Source organism: Pleurodeles waltl, chromosome 5, assembly GCF_031143425.1.
Source record: "Pleurodeles waltl isolate 20211129_DDA chromosome 5, aPleWal1.hap1.20221129, whole genome shotgun sequence".
Taxonomy (NCBI): domain Eukaryota; kingdom Metazoa; phylum Chordata; class Amphibia; order Caudata; family Salamandridae; genus Pleurodeles; species Pleurodeles waltl.
In genome coordinates, this window is record NC_090444.1 from 1,695,588,517 (window position 1) to 1,695,611,398 (window position 22,882).

Here is a 22,882-nt window from a genome sequence, read left to right on the forward strand (position 1 = left end):
GCAGCAGCAATGCCACGAGATTCACAGGAAGGGGAAGGTGTCAGAGCAATGTACGTCAGGACGCGACGTACGTAGTGTCAACGTAGTGTGGTTGCTAAGGAGCAGAAACGCTTCTAATCACCGAAGGAAGGTCGGAATAAAGTGCGTCAAGGTATAAGCACATTAAGGAGGGAGATGGCGGAATTGTATCGAATGCTGGTCGGACATTGTGAAGATCGTACAGGAGCAATTAACAAACAGAAAAGCAGTGAGATGTTGTGACTACGTTTTCTTTTCTTTTCTTACAATGTGGTGGTGACAGATAATGTTTTAGCATTTTAAGAGACAATGCCAGAACGATTTCTACAATTACAAAGTGATAAATTTAGGTTGAGTGTCACAGTGTTACAAGAAAATTGATACCTCGTCTGTAATGGCTCCTCCAAAGTTCTTACAAAACCTGTTTCACCAGTCAAGAGGATCTTTTGAAACTTACCTTGAGGCGATTGGTGAGGAGATATTTTCTTCAGCTTGGAAGTTAGCATTACTGAAGCACAATTTAGGCGTAGAAGGGAAGAAGGTTTTAAAAACTTTACCTAAACCATCACGAGCTGTGACCATGAGCCATGAAGGTGATGGCGAAGAAGTCTCTGACTCTGAAGAAGAAAATTATGAATATTTGCATGCTATGAAAGCTTTGGGGGAAAATTATGGCAAAATGTTAAGTGTGGTTGTTGAACGGCACAAGTTTTTCTCAAGGTCACAACAGCCAGGGAAAAGTGTGGAGCAGTATGTTGCAGTGTTGAGGACTTTAGCTGCCACATGCAAATTTAAAGATACACAGGAAAAACTCATAAGAAACCAGTTCATAAACAGGACCAGTAGTGTAAAAATGCAAGAGAAATTACTAGAATTAAAAGATCCCTCTTTGCAGAAGGCAATAAATATTGCGAGACGAATAGAGAATACATCACGATATGTGAAAGAGCTTAGTGGTGGGAATAGTCATAATGAAGAAACTAACGTAAATGTAGTACAAAAGAAAAGGACCAGTACCAATGGCTAAAGAAAGGACGGCATGCTATAGATGTGGGAGTTTTAGACACACTGGGGATGCAGACACATGTTCTGCTTTAAAAGCCAAATGCTTTAACTGTAAGGAAATTGGTAATTTTTCACGTATTTGCAAATCTTATGGTCAAACCAAGGGAAAGAAAATTGTAAATGTGGTATGTGATGGCCAAGAGGAATATTCAGATGAGGAGGCAGAACAAAGCACTAATGAGGTGTTGGTTGTACAAAGGGATGTAGTCGGTGAAATACATGAGAGGTATCGTCCTCCCGAATGTGTCATCAAAGTGAATGAGCAGGATGTGGTGGTTTGGGCAGACTTGTGTTCCCCGTACACCATAACGGATAAGGCAACATGGCAGAAATTGGGTGAGTGCAAGTAGAAAAGTCTGATATAGAGCCAGAAGGGTATTGTGGAATAAAATTGCCACTGCTAGGATTTTTCAAAAGCACAATTTAATACAAGAACAGAAGTACAATAGGGAAAATGTATGTATTTGAAAGGTACTTTTAGGGTGGAAGGATCAAAAAGATGTGGGCATTATTTTGAATCCTAATCATCCTGAACAAGTGTTGCTTACAGTGGAAGTAAGTAAGAATCAGTGGTGCGAGAGATATCCAAAATAAATTTGTGATAATTTGGGATGTTTGGAGAATTTCGAACACCGTATTGTGCTCAAAGCTCACAGCATTCCCAAGGTTCACAAAGTGAGAAATGTTCCACTTACATTGAGGAGCGTGCTAACGGATGAACTGAATAGATTATGTGAGGCTGGAGTAATTGAACCAATAGAATTGTCAGAATGGTTAAGTCCAATCGTTTTAGCGCAGGAGGCTAACGGCAAAATACACGTGTGCTGATCTTAGAGATCTCAATCAACAAATTTGGGTAGACCGGCATCCTTTGCCTCATATAAATGAGATGATATCTAGGGCCGTATTTATACTTTTTGACGCAAAACTGCGCTAACGCAGTTTTGCGTCAAAAAAATTAGCGCCGGCTAACGCCATTCTGAAGCGCCATGCGGGCGCCGTATTTATTGAATGGCGTTAGCCGGCGCTAGCAGACCGGCGCTGCCTGGTGTGCGTGGAAAAAAAACACGTACACCAGACAGCGCCGGCGTAGGGGGAAAATGGCGTATGGGCGTCTTAAAATGGGGCAAGTCAGGTTGCGTCGAAAAAATCGTCGTAACCCGACTTGCGCCATTTTTTTTCGACGCCCATCCCCCATCAACATGACTCCTATCATTGTAAAGATAGGAGTCATGCCCCCTTGCCCAATGGCCATGCCCAGGGGACTTATGTCCCCTGGGCATGGCCATTGGGCATAGTGGCATGTAGGGGGGCACAAATCAGGCCCCCCTATGCCACAAAAAATAAAAAATAAAATACTTACCTGAACTTACCTTAATGTCCATGGGATGGGTCCTTCCGTCCTTGGGTGTCCTCCTGGGGTGGGCAAGGGTGGCAGGGGGGGTCCCTGGGGGCAGGGGAGGGCACTCTGGGCTCATTTTGAGCCCACTTGTCCCTTAACGCCATCCCTGACCCAGGCGTTAAAAAGCGGCGCAAATGCGCCGTTTTTGGCCACGCCCACTCCCGGGCGTCTCTTTTGCCCGGGAGTATAAATACCACGTAAAGGCCTGGGAGTCATTTTTTAAGACGGGAACGCCTCCCTTGCATATCATTAACGCAAGGAAGGGGTTCACGCTAAAAAATGACGCACACTCCGGGCACTTTGGCGCCCGAAGCGTCTAACGCCAGAGTATAAATATGGCGTTAGTTGGCGTTAGTTCTGCGTCGAAAAAAACGACGCAAATTCGGCGCAACCAGAGTATAAATATGGCCCCTAGTGTGAGAGGTGCAAAGTATTTTTCATCAATGGACTTGTCTAGTGCGTATCACCAAGTAAGATTACACCCTGAGTCAACACAACTCACATCACAAATAACGCCTGAGGGAGCTTTCCGGTCATACGCATGCCGTTTGGGTTGGCATCAGCTTCGGCAGTCTTCCAGAGGCTCGTGAGCAAGGTATTAAAAGGCATTGCAAATGTATTGGTTTTCCAGGATAATAAGAAAAACATGATGAAGTGTTGAAGAGAAAGGTTACAAAAGGCTGGGCTTTCAGTAGGGATGGACAAATGTGTGTTTGGGGAGACGCAAGTGGAGTACTTCGGACATACCTTAACTGGGGAGGGTATCAAACCAAAATTAAAATTGTTGGAAGCCATTGAACATGTACCTGCACCCGTAAACAAAGAACAACTTTCTTCTTTTCTCTGTATTATTCGAAATTTGTGAGGAATTTTGCTAACAAGATAGTTGCATTGCAGAATTTGATGAAGAGAGGTACTGTGTTTAGATGGTCTGAGGATTGTCAAAAAGCTTTTGAAAATGTCAAGAATGAGATTGTGTCTGCGGTATCTTTAAAACCATTTGATCCACAAGACAAAACTATAGTGGTAGTTGATGCTAGTGCTTATGGGCTGGGAGCTGTGCTAATGCAAATGAGGGAAGGTCAAGAGAGAATTGTAGCATTTGCATCACATACTTTAAAAGGAGCATAGAACACTTATTCAGACATAGAGAAGGAAGCGTTGGCGTGTTGGTGGGCTGTGAGCTATTTTAAGATATATGTGTGGGGAACAACTTTTGAAGTGAGAAGCCTTTGGTAAATATATTTTCAACAAAGGGGAGGGGAAAGCTACCCCAAGAATTGTTAAGTGGTTATACTGTCTACAAGAATATGATTTTATCCTAAAATATGTTCCGGGTATCAAAAATGGGAATGCGGATTGTTTGACGTGTTTACCGTTGTGTGGTGGTAAGGTAGATTAAACAAATGATAATGATGAGCAGTGGTTGGTGGCTAGTGTGGAGAAAGCGTGTGGAGGATGTATAACTAAGGATGAGTGGAACAAAGCCACTGATGTTGATGAAGCATTGAAACTGATAAAGAGTTGTATTACTGACAAGATTAGTCAGGATCATAAGTTCAAAGAAACTTTGCGTGACTACAAGATGGTGTGAAAGGAGTTGCTGTGTGTTGAGGGTATTATAAGAAGGAATGACAAGTTAGTTGTGCCGGGGGCATTGAGGAAAAGATTAATGGAGATGCTACATGAGGGTCATGGTAGTATGCCTGGAATGAAAAGAAGGGCTCGCATGGATTTTTGGTGACTTGGAATGGATAGAGAAATTGAAGGCTTTGTGCGTCATTGTGTGGCATGTACGTGCAGTGACAAAACTCATAGGGTGGAGGAATCCCCTTTTGTGCCCACCAAGTTGCCAGAGAAGCCATGTCAAAGTTTAGCAATGGATGTGTGTGGACCCTTCAGCTACAGAGGTATAGAGGGCTTGTATGCTGTAGTGTTGGTGGATTATTACTCAAAGTGGTCAGAGGTAGCATTTATGAGAGAATTAAAAGATTCCAATATCATAATTATTTGTGAAGAAATTTTCAGGCGGGAAGGATATCCAGAAAGTGTTGTGACCGATAATGGCCCGCAATTCACAGGAAAAGAGTTTCAGGATTTTGTAAAGGTGAATGGTATAAATCACATCAAGACAGCAGTATACAATCCTAGAGAGAATAGTCTGGTGGAGAGATTTAACAGGGTTCTAAAGGTATACAATTAGCTTGTGAGGCTGGATTGGACGGTAAGAAGGCAGTCAAGGAAATGTTGTGGAACCACCGTAACACACCCCGTACCGCGACTGGTGAAACACCATTTGTTCTTCTTAAGGGAAGGCAAAAGTATTCAAAAGTTACTCCAGGGTGGATGAAGAGGACAGAGAAAGGAATGGTGGAAAGAGGTGAGGTAGTGAAGAGGGTATCGAGGTACCAGGATAAATATGTGGTGAGACATAATAGCAGATTAAAGAAAAAGAGACGGCAATTTAAGGAAGGTGATTGGGTAAGAGTGCCTCAAATAGGACAGCAGAAGGTTGGATTTTCTAAATGGTCCAAACCTAAGGTGATAAAAAAAAATCAGTGGAAGTTGTGTATGGTTGGATGATGGAAAGAAATAGAATATCAGAAAGGTGACATTGTGCAATGAGTTAGAAGTTAAAATGGGGTTGAAGGAAAAGGACAGAGAGGGATTTGAAGGCGATGATCAAATTAAAATAGATAATCTTTGTCCAGAGAAGCGATTGAAAAATAAACTATTATGGGATGATGATTATATATGTATGTAGCCTTGAAAAAATAATATATAATACGTTATTGATGAAGAATGTATACTTTGTGTTGTATGAAGGACATTTTCTTAAGTTAAGTGATCATTTATTTTATTTAATGTTATTGGAGGAAGGGGAGATATGTCGTATCTTAGCAACAGGATGCCACTGTTGCTGCATTCTAGAGTGTGGAGGCAGCACTCAGAAGGCAACCTTTTGTTGTGGTGGATGCTGGACATGAGGAAGCGGTTTGTTCCATATATCTCAATAAACTGTGCATTTCAACTAATCTCTATTTACGGCCATTTTGTCACGAGAAAATGGCGACGAGGATGGGATGTTGATCAAGGCGGACGCTATGTGAAGGACAGGAATAAGGAACAGAACTGAAGTAAGAAGATGACCCCTGACTCGTGTATGGCAAAGTGGACGACCAATACTACAGTTTATCTAAGGCCTGCACAACCTTTTGTCACAAGAGTCCCCAAGGAGGGACAAAAGTAAACCATTTACCAATGTCATCAAAGGATTTTGAAGGGCAAGCTCACGAACGAGTGGTAGTGATGGGCGTGAGGTGGGCGTTGTTAAAAGCCCAGATACATACCAACACATCGAAAAGCAGCACTTGCGTGCTGCTATGCTCGACGTAAAAACAGGATGTTTTAGATGAGACTTTCCTCTGTATGTAGAGAAGACAGGAAGGGGAAATTGGCCATTTTTGTAGTGTTTTTTTTTTTTTCTCTGCTAAAGTAGAAACCACTTCTATCTGTGAGATTACCATCTCATCCAGTAAGGACTGGGACAAGGACGATGAACAAACAAAAAATCTCGAATGCTTTCCCGCTTGGCCTCCATATAGCACAAATTGCTGTCGGAAATGGCCTTGCCACCACAGTAATTTCCATCATACTTACTGTTCACTTCCTATTAATGGCCTCCATCAGTTGTCATTGGATGAGGAGGGCGCTATGTAGGTGTCAACACTACGGCTTTTTCATAACTAAACAGAGCTAAAAAGGGTGTTTCCGCTCTCTGTCCACCTCGGCAACCGGCTGCTTAACGTGCATGAGCCATTCACTTGCTCACTGTGATCAAGTGGATTAGGAAAAATGATAACACAAACTGCCATTGAGCAGAGGTGCTTTGTCAAATAATGAGATAAACATACTGAGAACGATTTAAAAAAGATTTCAGCTTTGTTCGTGCAATGTTTGTGTAATGGTAGTGCTCGCACTTGGGAGCTTTGCTAAAGAACAAAGGAAACGGGCCTGTGCCTGACTCATCTTGTGTTATAACCACTGTCATAACACTGCAAGGTTTGATATGTTTCAGGCAGACACCTAGCATCTGTATTCTGCACATGGATGGTGAAGCTTGGCCAGAGAAATACCGATGGAACAAAGTTCTGTAACTTGGCACCGAAAGTAAGGACATTGTTTAATAATTCTCGCACTCGTGAGTAGTACCACTGAAATTGTTTTGTCTATGACAACACACATGACAGAATGGCCGGAACTAACCTCAGACAGACATTTATTTTATTTTAAGCTTGCTATTAAAAGTTCTGCCCTCGCTTGCTGTGTCTGAACAGATTTGGAAACCAATCTAAATTGCTTGTTCTTTTTTCAGGTGTTTGGGTTCAGGCACAACTCATACCCATAAAACTTTTTATTTTTTATTTTTTTAGCAACAAGTCTTAATTTCACAATTCCTGTACACCTTTCAATGCAGCTTTTGCTCTTTCGTCTGTCTTTTCGACAGGCTCAGGCTCCAGATATTCTCTATCTCTGCCAAGTGTGGTGGCCCATCTCCTACAAACTGAGGGGCCTATTCACAAACTGGACTTTGTAGCACGTTTAGTACTTAGTACTACTACTAAACGTGCTACGAAATGCTATTCACAAACCCACATGCGGAGACTTGCGCCTCGGTCTCTCCCATCTTTTCTATGCGGAAATCACTGCACGCGTAAGCCTAAATTTTAGTAGTAAATGTGGGAGGAACAGAGGAGAGTGGATGGAAAATTAGGAATACTTACTATTCTATTACTATTACTATTGTGGGGGCAAAAACCCACCCATGAAAGAGTAAGCCATTGCTATTCACAAACAGCACCTATAGAACTAGTAAAGGCCAAAAGGTCATAAAATAGTTCTAAATATACTCCAGCTCAGACATGGAATAAGTCCAGCATCAGACATGGCTACCCACTGGAACAGCAATACTCTTTCATAAAAAATAATGGCAGCTGGGACTTAAAATAAAATCCCTTAGTAAATACGAATAAAATAAATTAACTTATTTTGGCATTGAAAAATCGTTTTTTTCTTCTTTAATGCTTAAAAAATTATATTTAATTAAAAATCTATATTTTAATATACTTTTTAATGAACTATCTACAATTTGAAAATAAATCTAACTTAATGTTTAGCAAAACAAATTAAATTAATTAAAACTAATTCTATCCATAAAGTTTTTCAATTTTAGTACATATATAAAAATAAACATTTTACTGTTGGTGGGATGTTTAAATAATTATACATTAACTAAATATTTTTAAATACATTCGTTTTTAATACACTTCTCAGATAGTGTTTATTTGTTCTCTGTTTACAAAAACATATATACAGTTATTTTACATTAATATTTAATATTAAAATAATGTTATTTTTTTAAATTTAATAAAACCCTTTTTTTTAAATAAAAAAAATCTGTATGCTTTACCTAAGGGAGATCTCTTTTCTGGTGGTGGAGACCTCTATCTGTGTTTGAAAAGTTACTGGTAGTAACGTCACAGGTACATTTGGCTCCACTCCCTGGTTTTAGTGGCTGGGAACATGTAGGTCTACAATTTGAAGATGTTTTACGCACAAAAATGGTAACTAGGCAAGAGTAGTAAAGTTACTCCAAAGTGTAAGAGCAAATTTACTCATGAGTAAATCTACAGGTGTAAATTTACCTTTGTGAATAGGGCCGTGAGAATTTAAGCCAGGGCTCAAGCCTCAAAATGATTTGTTTTTGTCCTTACTGCCTTTCTGTTTTTTTTTAACCTTGATTAAGTGTTCCATTTCTACATGACTCCTTCCCCCAAGGATACCACTTGCACAGAGGAAGACAAACTGGCTGCTTCAGTCCGTCATCTGTCTTTGATTAATGCACTGTCCCCAGACGAGCGCAAGATCGCGTTTGCCCTGGGGCCAGGACATTACTTGTAATAGGGTGCACTGTCTCCATGCTCGCTGGCCTACCTGTGTAAAGGTGCACTGTGGTGCAAACAGGGACAGTGCACCAGTTACGTAATACGGGCCTTGGAGATCATAACATTACGACCCTATCACAAAGTTCATTTTAGCTTTATAATCAACACATATAGTAAAAATAACACCTTTTTTTGAAAATGAAGAGACCGTTTCTCAAAACAGTACGAAATCTGACGGGTGCAAACCTGGGAACCTTTTCTAGCGCCATACCTCTAAAGCCACAGACTGTCTGCAGTCCTAGAGTAAATTCTGTGTGCAAAATGCACTTTTCTTTGCCTCTGTTCTTCCTTTCTCCTACACCATAAAAATATTTATTTCCCTAACTCCATCTCTTACACCCATCTGTTTTAGGTTCAGGTTCACACTCAGCACCTTAGAATTGGAAATACATTGCTAATGTTCTTAAATGCACTGAAAGGTTTAAATGTGTGGTTATTTACCACATTGGCAAACAAGGACAGGGTCCATAGGATCCCATAGGACCACCCAGCTGCCGAGCCGCCAACCAGTATTGAAGCTTGGAGAAAAGTAGGCCATTTAGCATTGTTTCCGCAGATTAAAGTGTTATTTGTTCTTGTTAATATCTGCCAGCCCTAATCCTATGAATGTATTATCATATGTGAGTGTAGCACACATGCCTAGAGTTGTAAAATAGTCACTCATGCAGTTCAATGCAAGCACTGGACTGGAGATGGAAAGAGAAACCTTGATAACCAATAAAATGGTGAAAGAGAGAAATAATCCTCTGGGCTGAGCCAAGGTGTGACAAAGTTGCAAGCCAGTGGCACCAGTGCTTAATTTGAGCCGGTGTTTGCCAGTGGGGGCCATCCACAGATATTTTTGAGCACCAGCATTTATCTTTCCATGATTGGACATTTCCTAGGAACAAAAGAAGGAAAAAATACACGAATGGGAAAGAAGGATGAAGAGAAAGATGGAAAAGCGGCACAAATGGAGAAAGCAGGGACCTGTAGGAGTGAGCGAAAGGCGGAAACAGGGCCTAGAAGTGGATTAAAGAGGCCTGGGGTGCAAGTTTCATTGCACCAGCCGTGGGCTTCAGAGTGAGGCTTTGGGCACCGGCACTCTTTCTCCTGCAAATTAAGCACTGGCTCAAAGAGTCTTGTAAAAAAAAAGCCAATGGTTGAAGGGGTCAGACTCAAAGCATACTACCCAAGGTATATTGTATGTAAAAGGTCTGGCAAACCAGACATAAAAATAGAAATGTGCTTGGAAATTGAATCTATGATGGATCTAGATTTCAAGAGTACACTTGGAATTCTGTGCAAATCTGAATGTCTGAATTGTACTGCAAACTTAGGAGTTATCAACAAATGTCCGACTGTCCTGAGCAGCTAACGCTTGTATTACTTTCATTAATGTTCAGTATGCTCTCCTGTTTTGACACATCCAGCATAATGTCATCTTCATAATTGCTAAGGGTTCTACTTTATTTCTAGAAAAAGAAGCAGAGGCAAAAGAAGACACTCGTCATGTTCCATTCTTTATTTTTATTGACTCAAACAGGGTTCTGGGAAATGCAGGAGTGCATCGATTTGCATCTCAGTACATAGTACCAGAGAGAGGTGTGGATTCTCAATGGACCTCACCTAAGACACACTTATGGACATTTTCTTCCCAACTCCCCAAATATGAGGCACAGAGAAGGGACAGTGGTGACACAGACAATGGGGCAGGAGAGACGCATGAACGGTGATCTGTGAATAGTACTGTATTTCTGTTGAGGCAAGCTGACTAGGCCATTGTACACCTTGACATGTGGGGGTGCGCAGAGGTCAGAGCACTGCAACTCAGATTTAAAGGGATTCAGACTTTGGAATACATAGTCTGACATGCCATGGACTCACAAACTGGCTTAAAGAACACTAAATCTGGGGCTGGGAGATCCCCACTATACACTTGCTAAAGACACAGAGGGTTACCTGTCTTTGCAAAGAGAGGAAACCTGAACAGGAGGGCACCTTATGGGTTACAAGCAAGCCCTTAACATTCTTACAATAGCCTTAGACACTGCTCTATCATCTTGCAATTAGGTCCTAATTACTGTTGTCAACAATTATGCCAATCAATAAACAACACACACATACCTCCTTACAGAGCAAAACAACATCCAGCCTAGGCTACTAGGTTCACAGCTACTTTGCCTTTAGAACTACATTTCAAACCCAGCTCATAATCCAATGCCCTTCCATGACCACTACCTACTCCCATTGACAAAAATGGCCTCTTTTCCCCCACAGACTCAGCAGGGCTCTGCCGCACACTCAAATCAACTAATCAATTTTGTGGTAGTTGACTCCATTAGCAGTCAGCCCGCTCAAGCTTGCTAGAGTCCTAGCCTGCCTTGCCACTGTTTCCAACCTATCTTATCTTCAGACCTTCCCCAAGACTTAATTTCAGCAGCAGCAATGGCCCTCCTCCAAAAATGTACTGCTAAGTCCTCTCTGCTGTCTAACAACTCCCGTCTACCAACTCCCTTTCCATGACTGGTGTTCTTTCATCTTACCCAATATCTCTCAATTTATAACCCTCTGAACACTCTTCCATCCATCTTCTGGGCACTCCACGGAGACGTAATGCTGTCAGACTTTATAGCCTCAGCACACCAAAACCATCTTTCCTTAGCTCAGTTGAACTATCTGTAGAGTTCAATAAAGTGGATCAGATCAGCTCCCAATGTCAACAATTGCCTCTGTATGCACCACCAATACTTAAAAAGTAGTTCATTGCCTTGTGCCCTTAGCAACCCTCACATAAGCGTTACCAATAGGCACCCCGCAAAGTGCAGCAGGGGGTACACTTCACTTTTCTTTATATGCCACCTTTGCCAACAACATCACCTCCTTCAGTTTCTCAACTCTTTGGAAAACACAATGTTTTTTACATTCCCACAAGCTCGATTGAGGTCTGTTGCTGAATAGTTTTATCACTCAAGCTAAGCTACTCCAGATGACCAAAAAATAATTTCTCCAATTGTTTCCTCCAACCACTATGTCCCTATCCTACCCATTGTCTGTAAAAAAAAGTAGGGCTTCTACTGCTGCTACAAAGACCTTTAGCAAGCTGCTCAACTTCTGTACGAGTAGTAACCTTCTGTGTCACTAATCGCCACAAAACCCAAGCTATAGGTGCTAGATATTAGAAAGATTTTCTTCCATTTTCCCTTCCACTCTTGCTTAACTTATACACTTTATTAGCAGTCCAACAAGTATATTTTAGCAGCTTCACAGGTTGCTTCCCACAATACTCATGCCTGTATAACTATTTGGTTCATCTATCCACAGCACTCAACCTCCACACCAATTGCAAACCCTTACACGCTGTACCCTGAAACTCTGTGCTCAACCACCTACAATCTATTTCACATGTGGTTCCCCCAAAATGTTTTGCCTTCAACCATCTTGTTTTGCTGACTTTGTTTTGCTGGCCTTTGGACTCTGCACACTTTACCACTGCTTACAAGTGCTTATGCTCTCCCTCCAAAACCTGGTACGACTGGCTTATACACAATTGCCATATTTAATTTAAAGTCCCTAGTAAAGTGGCACTTCCATGTGCTCAGGGCTTGTAAATTAAGTGCTACTGGAGGGCCTGCAGCGCTGATTATGCCACCCACTTAAGTAGCCTCTAACAAGTGTCAGGTTTGCTATTGCAGCCAGTGTGTGCAGTTTTAAACTGCCATTTTGACCTGGGAAAAGCAACCTCTTGCCAGACCCAAACCTTCAATTTCAATACATATGTCACCTCTAGGGTAGGTCACGGACAGCCTAGAAAGAAGACTGCAATGTATGTAAAAAGTTAGACACATACTTTTAAGTTTTACATGTCCTGGTAGTGAAAAACTCTTAAATTTGAATTTGTTTTTCACACCTACTCTCCCATAGGATAACATTGGAGTTACCTTACTTCATTCAATAAGCTGAGGGAACAGGTAACCAGTTCATGTTTGCTTTTGTTTTTTGTTTTTTTTTAAAACAATTTTTATTAAATAAAGTGAGTACAACAACAAATATGAAACATTTGGTGGACTTAGGTGTGAGGTCATGATGATGATGCCCGTCAGAATCACGTTTGGAACAATATATAAAAATCTAATGACATGAGGTGAAGGCTGCGCTGACCACTTCAGTCATAGAATATGGTCACATGAATAAACTCATACACTAACTACATGACAGATAACCGTACATCCATATCAACATTCACACCTACACTACAACTCCGTATTCCACTGTCAAGTAGGTCCTTCGTACACAGGTTTCCTGCATTACTATGCTCCTTGAGGGATCCTCAAACTTTCCTTCCATTGCAATAATCTTCCCCTGTGGATCTAGTTTAGGGCAGTTCAACAATATCTCATCTCATGCTGGTAGAATTGGGTTTCTGCATACCCCCCTGTCCTCTTCCTTCTGGATTGCTTCCCTCTCACAGTCCGCCCACCTAGATATCTCCTTCCATCATCTGTACATGTCAGGGCCCATGCCGACTTCCTGTCCGTCTATCAGGTAAAATTAAAGCCAAATCCACAAACTTATCAGTGACCTTGTGACTAGCAATGCGCTTGTGAAGCCCTAGAAGACATATCTGAGGTTTGCACTCAAAATGTCTATCTGTGGCTCCCCGGATCACCTGCAGGACCGTATCCCAATAGTGAGTAAATACAGGGCAGTCCCACACCAAAGCACAAAAGGGACATGCTGACGGAGTTCCAGGAAACATATTGTGTATGAGTGGCTGGGTGAGATAAGATCTATGCAAGAAGTAAAACTAAATCAGCTTAAACCAAGCATTGTGCGATTCTTTAGGGTGAAGATCAATAGCTTACTCTGGGCCGCCTCTTCGAAAGTGGGCCCAAGGCTCGACACCCAGAGCTGGTGTAACGGAGTCAATTCCACCTGATCTCCCTGTAAGAGACCCCTATAAAGGAGGGTGACTGCCCTCATCCTTCCCATGATGAGAAATATGCAACAGAGACATTCATGTTCTGGAGGTTCTGCTGATCCCAGGCCCACCAAGCCCGTACCCTACCAACCAATGCCCCATACAGGACGAAGTGCGCAGTTGGGAGGCAGTAAGATTCTCGCAGTTCCAGAAAGGGGTTGAGCTCACCTCCTCTATGTAGGTCACCCAGTACGGTTAGCCTCAACTCGGTCAATATGTGTAGGCCCACCCGTTTCCCTGGTGACGGCCAATGCCCTGCAGTTAGGTGGGGAGTTTGGCAGTTTAGGTTTTTCTTGTGCATATTCTTCGTAGTGCCGCAGCCCAGACCTACCTCACCACTCTGATCAGTATATTTTCATAACGACCATGGATCCGTTTTCAGTTAAATCTGGGTCACAAGATCTTGACATGGCATGCACGCTCCCCGTGACAGATTGTGTCCACCTGGCCACCAACTGCAGTTGTGCAGCCAGGTAGTATAGTTCAAGGTCTTGGGGTGTCACTCCCCCTTCGTCTACTTCCGTAAAGCCACTTACCGTCTGGATGAGCCCCAGCGCAAAGTCAATAATATGACATCCAGATCGCAGAAGAACCTCTTGGGAAATTCTGTCGGTAGAGCCACAAACATGTACAAAAAAAGCGCAACTAAACAACCATCTTTAAGATTGCTATCTGGCTGTAGAAGTGTAGTCCAAAAGGAAACCAAACTTTGAAGCATAGTTAGTGCCTTGTCCTAGTTCCCCTCAAAGCGCATTTCCACTGTTCTGTAAATATCCAATCCCAAGTACTTAGGAGGTCTGTTTACAGCTCAGGGCTGGTGCGATCTAAGTCTCCAGAAGTTCCCCATTGCCTGAGTGTAGTAAGCAAGCACTATATTTACGCTAATTGACCAAAAGGCCCGACAGCTCGCCATACAGGGAGAGAGCAGCTAGTACCCCCTCCAGTTCTAGTCCTTCCCCACTCATGTAGAGCAACATACTGTAGTCCCCTATAGTGACTCCCCTGCCATCAGTACAAAAAAGCTCCATGGCCAAAGCAAACCATAGTGGGGAAAGCAGGCAATCCTGCCTGGTGCCCCGTCTGACCGGATAGGATTCAGATATCACCGACCCCATCCAAACTCTTGCCACTGCCTCTGTGTACGATAGCTGTGTCCATCTGACGAATCAAAGTGCTAATCCCAACCCCAATCATGGTGGTGTAAAGGAAATCCCAGTGGAGTGAGTCAAACAGCTTTTGAATGTCTACTCATAACACTAAGGAGCCCCACAGAAAATGTTCATGCATGTGAAGGACCTGGATTGGTTGGCATATATTCTGCATGGTACTCCAAGTGGGTACAAACCCCGTCCGGTCTGAGTGTATCAGTGAACCCACATGGGGAAATATCTAGTTTTCCAAGATCTTACTCATGATTTTGTAATCTACATTGAGCATAGAAAAGGGGTGATAAGAGTCTACCAGTCTCTGGTCTGTGTCCTTCTTGGGTAGTGAAACTATTATTGCGTTGCATAAGGAAGGTGGGAGTAGACCTTATAAGTCCCATTATAAATGTCAGTTAACCTGGGGGCTAGGGCTGCCACATAGGCAGCATAAAACTCAGTGAGGAGCCCCTCTGACTCAGGAACCTTACTGTGTGCCAGATCCTTGAATCACCCATCCTAACCTCCTGAGCAGTAATAGCTGCATCTATTCTGTTGCAATTGTGGGGTTCAGAACTGTGGGTGATGCATTCATTTTATACTGCAAGATATCCGCCTCTGCAGCAACCCCCATTCCCCCGGACACTATAGTTCACAATAATGCTGAGCAAATACCTTATTGATCTCTCTACCTGTGAGAGCACATCCCGAATGGTAAGGTCCTGAATCTGGAATATAGTGTGCCCCCTGTTCTCCTCCTGGAGGATCCATGCTAGCATACTCCCTGACTTACCTAATTCCGCATAGGCCCACATCATATAATCGTACTTCAAGTGTTCCACCAGAGCAAATAACTTCTTCCTTTCCTCCAGAAGCTGGGCCCCACCTTCCGTTGTCGCTGCCAGATCATGGGGCAGATCATCACATCCCCTCCTGTGGGCGAATGTGTGTGTGGAGTTGGTTGCATACACTTAATTTATTGGAAATGCAGTGCCCCCGTACCACTACCTTAAGCGCCTCCAACTCCACCACCAGCGAGGGTGCCATCCCTGTGTTTTCCAACCAGTAGTTATATATCACCTCCACCAACAATGTTCGAAATGCCTGATCCTCTAAGCTTGTGGGATCCAGACGCCAAGTCGGAACACTAGCCCTGCAAGGTAACCACTGGTAAGAGCAAACTGGGGGGGGGGGGGGGGGTAATGATCTGAATACATCCTTGTTAAGCACTCCACATTTAGCATTCAGTTTGCTAACGTTTTGCCACAAAAATATTGCATCCAGGCGCACATCCAATCCATGCAAACCAGAGTGGATAGAATATGCCTGTGTCCTGGGATTGTGCATCCCCAGCAATCAAACAGCCCTCCTATGCGCAGTACACCCCCCGAAATGCCCCTGCTATTTTATGCACCGGGGATGCCAGCAGCGGGGGATAAGACCTGTCCAGTTGGGGATCTGCTACACAATTAAAAGTTCCACCTATAATCTTTGGGTAATGCAGTGTGGAAGTCACCAGGTGAGCCAGGCTCATCAGAAAGGCGTGCTGGCTGGTGTTTGGAGCATAGACGTTTAGTAATGCAATATCTTTTCCATCCAGTCGGCCCATTACTAAAACATAACACCCCTCTGGGTCAGTCACTACAATATGTAATTGGAATGACACTCCGGACCGTATCCAAATCAGGGGACCATGATCATGCAAATGCAGAATAGGCAGTTTAATAAAGCTGCCCCCGCCACCTCTTTCAGAGGGCCCTGCCCTCACATTTTGTCAAGTGAGTCTCTTGTAGAAATGCTAACAATGCCCCTATAGATTTGAGGTATGCTAGAATGTTATAACACTTCAACAGTGTGTTCAGGCCCCCTCACGTTCCAAGTTATTACACACATATTGGTGGTCATTGCTGTATTGAGATATTTATATTTGCATGAAAGAGGTCTCCCTGACAGGTATAAAACTGTTGTGTCACCCTCCATGCACTCATCACGCCCATGGACACCAAGTCCACAGCCATGGCAAAAACACAGCAACCTAACAAAACTAACCAACTAAATAGCCATAACTCCTTTCCCAGACTGTGGCATGAACACAATCTGTACAACTATAGGCAAAGGCCACAAACTAAAGCCTTAGTATAAGGGCAAACACGTTCCATTATGGTAAGTTCTGTGGTGGAAAAAGACTTGCCAATCCAACAATGTCCACCCAGGTAGTATTCGAAACAGAAAAGGGGGGAAATTAATCAATGATGGTGGCCACCTGCCACACTCAGCTCCTCCCTGGCCCCACATGAATAAAATAAGGCATGCAAGGATGAAACAACAACCTCATGGATAGAATACCACAGGTATATTCCAGTCCACCATAGGAGAGCTGTCCCGATCAACCGGCAAGGTCAGATGAGGTCCCAGCAGTATCTGCAGCGACTCCGAGCAGGGTGTTCTTGAATTACAGGAACACTGATGTTATTGAGCTCGAAGAGTACCCCCGGCATGACTGCGTCCCAGGGACTGATGATCCCTCCCTGGATCCTAGTGAGCCCTCCACCACCCTTGTCTGTTCTGCAACAGTCTGCAGTTTGGTGGGTCCCCTTGCTTATGGGATCTCTGCCACCTTGGTCGTGGCGATCTAGGTCGTTCTGAAGATGATGGTCATGTGGGCGCTTTAATAAATAGTTCAAGCCAGTCCCACACCAGGGAAGGATCTGTATAGAAGTGGGTCTCACCCTCCACCTGCACTCTCAAGTGGGCCGGGAACACTAGAGTATAAAGCAGCCCCAGCTCCCAAAGCTTCCTCTTCACCGCTGTGAAGTATGTTCTCCAGGATTGTACCGGAATAGTGAAGTCTGCCTAGAGGGAGATTTTGGTGTTTTCCATGGCAAATGGGCCACGACTGTGTGCCTGTTGCAGAAGAAAATCTCTGTCCTGGATGTGCAGTAGTCTAACTACCACTACTGGACGAGGCAGGGCCCCTGGCCGACGCTGCCGAGCAGGGTGTCTAAGCACATTCCCTTGCATAAAATCGAGAGAGGCTCTCTGGGGCCTCAAACTTTTGTAGCCACTAAAGGGGGGGATGGCAGCACCAGATATTGATATGTACTATCTAGCATGCCAGCTACAGTGGTTGGCAAAGGCATTATATACAGCACAATCAGACACGACCAGGAGACAACACGAAGAGCACTCAGTCAAAACCCTTCTGGGGATACTGCTGATCCCCAGAGGGAAGCGTGTAGTACATTTGCCAGACCTCCATGTAATGCACACCTGTTGGATGCGCAGTTTACAGCGTACGAGAACCAATTGCCCTTACTAGCCGGACATGCCGCTGAGCTGCCTAAATGCACTCCCCGGTGGGAATGCTGCACTGGGCGTTACAAAGTTTGCTGCATACAACATCTCTACAATAGGGGATCTGTTCTGTAATGGGGAACTGTTGTCCTTTGAAGCACTGATGGAGCAATTTGAAGTCCCCCCAGGTTTGTTCCTTATACATAGATCACTCACAGCACTTATACAGCGACACTGGAAACAGGGATTATGTGAACCTCCCACTCATTCGGGATGCCAGGCTCTCTGCACAAAAGGAGGAGATAAAAAAGTTGTATCCACACTTTATAAAACATTACATAAGGACACTCTACTCCCTCTTGATAAGTTACGAGCTCTCTGGCAAGAGGACATTAGGACGCCATTAGATGAGCCTCAATGGAGGAAAATTACAGCACATATAAACACAGTGTCTAGAAATGCCCATTTCAAACTGATCAATCTATACGTATTTCAGAGCATACCTCACTCCTGCCAAGATAGCGTCAATGTACAACACTATGAATAATGGATGCCCCCGGTGCTCTGAACTTAACGCGGACCTGGTGCATATGCTCTGGAGCTGAGTGGGGTTGGAGCAATACTGGGACAAAGTACTACAAGGCATAAAAGCGGTAAGAGCAAGGAGACTTCGGTCTTCCCCACTTGTGGCCCTACTGGGAGGATTTCCTCACTCCCATACACAGAGTACTCCGACTTAATACATTGACCTGGCATTGGTCCTGGCTAAGAGGAAGATCACGATGCACTGGAAGGACCCTAGGGGCCAGCAGATACAAAGATGGTGGGATATGCTAATTAAACGGGCTGAAGCAGAAGGGAGGGCTCTACATCAGGAAGGAGCGAAGAGGGCAGGGTCTGTAGACACAGCACGGCAATGGGACCACTTGTTGGATTACCTTAAAGACCCAAACATTGATACATGGGGGCAAACCACATCATCGGATGGTCCAGATAGCGCTGAAGTTCAGTCCGTAGGACATTGTAACACGCGGTCTTTGACTTTAACCTGCCGTCCGGACAAGCACTACTTGAACATTAGTCGTAACCTGGAGATGGAGTCTGATACGAGAAAAAGGGGACCAGAGAGGGGCTGTTTAATTGGGATGTTGACTTTCCCTATGTTTGTTGTTAATATACCAATAAATATATTTTAAAAAAAAGCTTTCGTAGCCACTCCTCCAGCTAACCAGCCATGGAGTCACCATGTACTTGTTCTGTAGTCCAACAATTCTAATATTATAGCGGTGGGCCCTCCCCCTCCTGATCACGAGTCACTCTGACCCTTGTGAATTGAGAAAATTGTTCTTTTGGGTGCACAACTTCTTTCGTTGCCCGTTTTGTTCACACAATACCTGCAATGGTGTACCACGTAGGGTTGTATACCCTGAAAAGAATACATTTTAATTTGTTCATATAAATAAATTGCTACTTGTTTTTTACTTTCCCTGTGCACGATTCTTGTGCATTTAGGGCATCAGTGTAATATATGTATGCTTAGGGACCTGTGTTCCTTATAGCTTTATTGACTACCCTTGGTCTCTATTCATCCTTGGGTTCCCTTGTCTGTTTAAAACACTCCCTTTTTGATCGCCAAACCAGGCCTCCAACCGGCGGATGTGTGCCTCCAAATTAGTGAAGCAACGATCCATATTCGTTGTCTCCGTAGTAGTGTGTGGAGGACTCAAGGGTAGTCACATGAGTCAACGGCATCTTCGAATCCTCACGGACAAGGCCCAGTTCCACTGATAGAGTGGATTTTACCCTAAAGCCTCTCCCCAGAAGCATCAATTGCAGCCATCAGCCTGTTAAACTTGTCATCTAATTGGGAAGCCACGTTGTTCCTGGCACCCTGCTTGATCCCCTCTTTGGGGGTGCCAGTTGAAGCATCACCCTTTAACTGCAGAGTGCCCATGATGCAGTAGTTGGGATTAAGTTAGGACACTAAAGGTATTAAGATAGTGACGCAGAGCAACCTACAGTGTTTCCATAGCATTCGCTCCGAAGAAATCAGTGCAGCCTCCCAAAGGGAAATGGTAGGTTGTCGCCAATAGGCCCAGGGAGATGTGATTCTCCCTGCCCAGTGTGTTCTCAGCACCAACTCAGGGCCAACCCCCACTGCCTGCCTGCAGTTTAGGGTGCAGTCTTCCTCTCAACAATGGTGAGTGAGACAGCATGCCCCCCCCTCCCCCCCAACAGCACAGGGGCAGTGCCCTCTATCAGGGGCATCACCTTTCTGCTATGCCAGGGAGCCCTGTGAAGGTGTCAGCAGTTCCACAGCTGGGTCCCAATAGCAGGTTTTTAGCAGGAATAGCCACCCACGCCCAGTAGATCATGATACAAGTGGGAGAGGGTACGGGGGGAGGGGAGGGAGGCAGGCTATGTCCTGCCTCCACATAAAAGGCTGCATACCTCCTGTAGTTAATTTGGAGGCAGGAAACCTCTAGAAGAATTTCCCACTTCAAATGAGGCACTTGGTATACATATTGGACCTCAGACACCAAATCTTCAGTACACTTCCGGACCTGTGGAGACTCTGCCAGGAAGGACTGCTGTCCTAATGAAAGGACTGTCACTCTTGCTGGATTGCTGCCCTCCTTGCTGAGTCAGCGGGATTTGAACAAAGTGAACCCAGGACTCCCAGAGTGACTCCAAGACTCCAAGGCTCCTGTTCTGAGCCACAGGGACATAACAGGCTCCTAACCATCTGAGCCAACACCCAGATCCAAATGGAATTATCCCCTGACCCCCAAATGGTGCCCCTCATGTCCTTGATACTTGGTGTGGCCTTAGCAGAGCTGAATTAAGATTTGTGGGCTCTCTCCGACAGTGAATGGGCCCATTGGCACCAAAACCTTAATGCACTGCCCACCAACATGAAGTTCCGTCAAACCGACCCTTCGTACTACAACACTGAACACTAGTGGGGTGCGCCACCGGGAAGCACTGGCCCAATAGTTCACAAAAGCAGGATCTTTGCGCAACAGTGACAACTCTGTAACGCTAGGCCTGCCCTTCGTTCTACCTCAATGACCGTCTGCGATGCTTTCCTGCTCCTCGCCTCCTGAACGGGACTTTTTGCGCTGGACTGATAACTTTTCAGTGGGACTAACTTGGCTTCTGAATCTGACACACACTCCAACTCAGTCAGCCCGTACTTGTGACTTTCTCCTGGTCTCAAGCGATTAGCGCTTTGGACTTTTTTGGCTTTATTTTCACTTCAATCTTTGTTGTTCTGGTTTAGATTTAGTTATTCAATTTTGTTCTATTTTTCTAAATTGGTGTGGGATTTTTCATGCACTGTTTTCACTTTATTAATGTTTGAAGTGTTGCATAAATACTTCACACATTGCCTTTAAGTTAAGACTGATTGTTTGGTGCCAAGCTACCAGAGGGTTGAGCACTGGTTAATTTGGAGTTTGCTTGTACCTCACCCTGACAATGATTGCGATTGCTGCTTTTGTAGGTTTTCGCCCCCCTCCCCCTTTTCAACTAATAACCACATTTTTCACACATATATCTGAACTAGGCTGTATAGAGGGAACTCCTTTAATTGTGTTCAAGATTTCCCTCTGGCATACCTTTCTCAGTTTGGATATAATAAACATGGCTGACACTGGTATCTCCCAGGTTGAAACTGCCCGCACTTCCTTGAATTTTATACATCTCACATCTTTTGTTGGTTTGCAAATTCTGTAGCCTCTTACATATATTTCACTATTTGCTGTCTCCCCCCTTCAAAGCTACATTCATCAAAACCTCTAAATACATCTATCCAAAATGTTGAGGTCTTCCTGTACTGGATTGTAGTTCTTTGTTCAACAGTAATGTGTCAGATCTCTCAATCAATAAGTGAGGACACAGACACAAGGACACTGCTCAGACACCTGGAGAGGGTCGTACTAGTTCCAATACTTGGGCAGAGGGACTCTGCCCATGGACATTGGGACTGAAAAAAGCACAACTGTGATTATGGAAGGTATGATGACCCAGCTCTGCCTATTAAGCAGTGAACTTTACTAACTACCAGCTAGCAGGTGATGTTAATGTCAAATAATATACTATAAAAGCTGCACAACATTTACAATGGCCTCTCCCATTTCTGCCCCAATAAAAAAGCAACTACTTCACCTCTTAGAATTAGTGCAAACTGCTTGTACTTCAGTGGACCACTGATGGGATTCCCAACAGGAGATTTGTTTCTGTCATCTGCCACTTAAGTTATTATGTAACACAGCAGCGCAAAACTAGCTGCTGAGCAACATGTTGGCAATAATATGAAGAATGATAATAAAAAAGGTCAGCATACGAGGTCTTCACCTTTCATCATGTTGTGTGCTTTAATCTCAGATAACAGTTCCCTCACAGAAGCTCTACTTGGCCAAACGATCCGGACATACGCTTAAGTGTTCACAACAAAGTTCTATGCTTTTTAAGCCGGGTGACAAAGTAATGAAAAGGACCCCGAGTGCTCCTTATTCATAGGCGCCTTCAGAATACCAATGTCTATCAGAGCCTCAGCTCCTGGGAGTAGGTCAGAACTACAATAAGGGCTGTATCTGTGGAACTGAGGGACTGTGTGCAAAGTAGGTACATGTAATTTTGGGAGATACACAAGGCCCAGAGACAAATACTTGCTTCCCTAACGTTGGTAGGATTTCAAAGACGTGGTCCTTTGCAGCCCTCTCTACAAAAGTTTCAAGTTAAGAGATGTTAATTGTAAATGAATGTATGGATTGGAACACTGCAGTTGCTAAAATAATTTGAAACTAGAATACCTGATAAAGAATAGGTTATTTATAACTGACGGGAATTTAGGGTACACCATTGGCGATCTGCTCACAAATGAGTTTTTGCATTAGTTTGCTTTATACTATTAAAAAAGTTTAATAGTGAATTCCAAAAAATGTGTCCCTGGAAAATGTATTTGCTCTGGTGGATGCATTTGAATAAATAT